The sequence below is a fragment of the Haliaeetus leucocephalus genome, unplaced genomic scaffold, assembly GCF_000737465.1.
Source record: "Haliaeetus leucocephalus isolate CR32 unplaced genomic scaffold, Haliaeetus_leucocephalus-4.0 Scaffold275, whole genome shotgun sequence".
In the NCBI taxonomy this organism is placed as follows: domain Eukaryota; kingdom Metazoa; phylum Chordata; class Aves; order Accipitriformes; family Accipitridae; genus Haliaeetus; species Haliaeetus leucocephalus.
In genome coordinates this window covers 39679-43641 of record NW_010972711.1, presented here as the reverse complement: position 1 = coordinate 43641, position 3963 = coordinate 39679, and positions in this window count along the sequence as shown.

Here is a 3963-nt window from a genome sequence, read left to right as displayed (position 1 = left end):
GCAATGCCAGTGGGCCCCACAGAGCTCTTTAGGATCATGAAGGCATTTCTTGTTTGGGATGAGGCACTTTCACATGCACTGTACTTAGCCCAAACCTCTGTATGAAGGTACACAGGTCTTTTTTACCTTCTCTTTTGTGTCTTGGTGTTCTGGTTTCTAGGTAGATCAGTCTGGCTTGTCTGCTGAGAGTACTGATCACAAGGGGATCTGAGAGTTAAATTCTGTTTTTCTTCAGGGACACTGGAAAGCAACGGACCTGCTGTGACACGCAACAAGTGGCCTGGTTCCTATATATGCCAGAAACTCTTAGCAGCTTAGAGAAACAGATACTTAGCATTTCTGCCTGTCCTCCCACATCTACTCAGAGCTTTTTCACACTAGCCTGTGAACTGCTCATATTTAGCTAGCTCTTGCTTTCCTTACTTCACTGAGAAGCTTTGCCTGCGTGAGGACTGCAGGATGCTTGCTGCTAGCGTTACAGTACAAGTCAGCGTGCAGGACTCAGTGTGCCATTACTGGCACATACGGCTCCCCCAGCATGTTATGCCACAGCAGGCAATGTACTTACTTGCCTACTTATCGACAAAAAGAAGAAAGATTACCTTTCCCACTGACTTTTCACGCTTTTGGTACAGATTTATGCTTGAACACAAATTCTCTGAGTTACAGACATGCCCTTTAGAAAATCTGTTTAGCAAAAAGAGCAGGGGGGGAATATAATCTGGAAACAATCTCTAGTAATTGACTAGAATTGTCTTCTCAGCAACAAAAAATGCCAATTGGATTAAATCAAGTAAAAAACAAAAGGCTGAGTTTTAATCTCAAAACCACCAGTACAAGCAACGAAAGCAAAGAAGTGGTGTCTTCTTTCTCCTACTTCATACTTTCTTCATCAATCACACAGATGTAAGTGGTGCAGCAGAACTAATGCTCTGCGTAGAGAGTGCACATTTAGGGATTACTGGAAGTGAAGTATCAGCTTCATGCAAATTTGATCAGAAAATATAAAAGTTCCAGTATAAAGTTCAAATTCAGCCCTAAAATATGTGAGCTGGCTACACTCCCTGGTGTCGTCCAGACCACAACCATGCTTCAATACAGAATCGGTCCTGTACAAAATGCCCTAAGGAGAGGAAAAAGCTGCGACATCCCAGAGCCTCTTTTCACTATTTTCCTTCCAGGTTTTCCACCTGTGCTCTCAGGCACATTCCCAAGAAGGAAGCACTTCCACAGATTATTGTCCACTGTGCTCATTTACAGTACCGCTGCTGTGCCTTTTTCCGCTGCACTCACAGCACTGCCATGCTGGTCAGATTCCCGTTTTCCCTGATGCCTCGATCCAAGCGGGAAGAGAAAAGTATTCCTATGTACAACTCTGTCCCTGATTTCCACTGTTCTTGAAACTGGCTCACTTTATGCTTTCATGCATGGGCTGAAGAAAGAATGCTCCAGAGAAGAAAAGTAAATATATATAAATGGAAAGATAACATAAATTAAGGGCCTCCTCACTTCCACTTAGACAGCTCAGGGAAGGTACTATATAGTGCACTGGTATTTATGAGCTAACCCACTGCAGCAGAGAGGTGGCATGTAGCAAATTTACATTAAGTATGAAACCCAGGCTGTGATCAAGTCCCAGGTACTACACATTTAAGTATAAATGTGTGATAACCACAGTGACATAGATGTTCCTGATAGAGTCCACCACTGGAGTATACCCTAGGACAGTGAAATGAGTGCAATCTCAGCCTAAGTGAGTCACAGGGCTGGGTCTCCTGATACAAAGCCTCTGAAAAAAAACATATAAAGCACCTGAAACCCTAGGTCAAGGAATTACATAGACTTTGCTGCAGTCTTTCTTGCAAAGTGCGAGATGAAACATCAGGCCCTTTGCCTTTAGCGTAACTGTGTGGAAGACGGCAGATGCAAGACTTCACTAGAAAATGAAGCAGTTATGGCTCAGACCATAACTGGGTGCTGGAACAATATCTGCACTGTTCAATTACAATAAGAGTCCCTGCTATGGGTTTGACTTGTCTGCTGTAATCCAACTTTGTAGAGTATTTCCTTAGCACAGTTTGGAAGCTGGGACCAGTAGACAGCTGGGATGAGGCCACCCCGCTTTAAAGTCTGAAAAAAGAGTACGAATGTGGGCCGCTTTGCTTTCTCTACACTGAGGCGCACAGATAACTGCTAGCAGCACTCTGGGTGAACAAGAACCGTGTGCTTTGAGATGAGTACGCGGGCTGTTTCCCTGCCTTTCATGGCACGGCACCGGCGACACGAGCAACAAACCCGCTCACGTGCCTGATCACTTTTTCTATTTAACCAACCGTCTTGCTCATGATAAGCCAAACCCAAGTACCCAGGCACGATTCTCCGTGCCCCCCCCCCCCAAGCCAAATAAAGACGGACCCCGCCGCACGCCGAAGCAGCACCCCTGACGATCGATCCATAAGGCCCTCGCAGCTTTTCCCACTTTTCCCCCGAGGCGGAGCGCTCCCGTTTGGGAGCCGTGCGGGCGCCGGGGTCGCCGGCGGCGCGCCGGCCGCGAGGTGGCAGTGGGCTCCAGCCCACAGCCCGCCGGCCGCCCGCGGCACCGCGGGAGCGGTCGCGGGGCGTGGAGCCGCGCGGTGGCGTGGGGCGAGTTACTTTCTACGGCAGACTGACTCCGCCTGCCGAGCAGAACGGGTCCACGGAGCTGCGGTTCTATCTGTAGAGAAAACAGCCGCACGCTGCCGGCGCTCCACCGCCACAAGGACGCGCCACATCGGCAGCTTGCTTTCGTTTCGTGGAGAATTTAAAACCGTGAGTGGTCAAAGGTAAAGGGATACCGCCGATTTAGCCTGCTAAAGGGCCGCGGGTACTGTGGAACACCGGTGCCTATGACTACGCTTTATTTCTGGGGGTTTTCAAACACCAGTTTGAATTTATTATATTCGCTTCACGAAAAATACGCCGTAGAAACGATGTGAGATCAAAGTACAAATCCATCCATTGCCATCCGGGGACATGCTCTTCTGACAGGGAGAAATGGGAATTGCAAAAATCTCACAGAGGGTTAATTATATTTCAACGTCTAGGATTAAGCGAACCATTTGCCCTATTGACACACACTTCTGTAACAGTCTGCTGCGAGTAGCCCGTCGGGCAATTTGATGCACTCACTGATGCACTTGGTCTTCAAGTGCGTATTTTAAAATACAATTTTTAATAACAACCATATTGTCCAAATCACTCATTTGTGTTCTATTCACTAACGCCAGTGCTGGCTAGCAAGAGAGGACACTTTGGATCCAATCCCGAGAGGCAGGAGCCACAGGACATCGTTTAGGTGAAAATGCTTGCAGGGAAAAGGCTCGAGACAACACCCAGTTAGACAGCGATAGCTGCAACAGGGACGTGGGGAATCGCTACCACTAATTTCACAGTGTGAGACTTTATGATGCGCAGCTTTATTAACGCAGCCAGCGTGAGCCATCTGTTTATATTAAGGTACTTACACCCTACCCTCCAAGCAACCTGAAACTCCAGCCTTTTGCGCTCCTTTATTTCCACGTTCATTTTTTTCATTCCCCTGACTTCTGATATCTCCGTAAATTGAGACCAAAGGGGCATTTCGGTTCGAGTCTTCTGCTTCTCCCGGTTTGTAATTCCTCTGCTCCCTTTTGGCCGAGAGCTGGCAGGAGAGAGGCTCAAAACATGATGGATTTTTTCCTTTAAGGAAGGGAAGTGCTGGAGTCCTGCGTTTTTCCCGTAACACCCAGCCAGCGCTTTTGTTTTATTTAACCGCCCGCAGTCACCTCGCCCCCCCTTTCCTCGGGCTTTAAGGGCCGCATCTGGGACGCGCCGGCCTCCCCTCTCCCCGTGTTCCTCGGTTGCTCGCCCACCCTCCGAGGACCGCGCACCCCGAGCGGCGGGGCTGCTGCCGGGGCGGCCACCACGGCAGGGACCGCGCCGGAC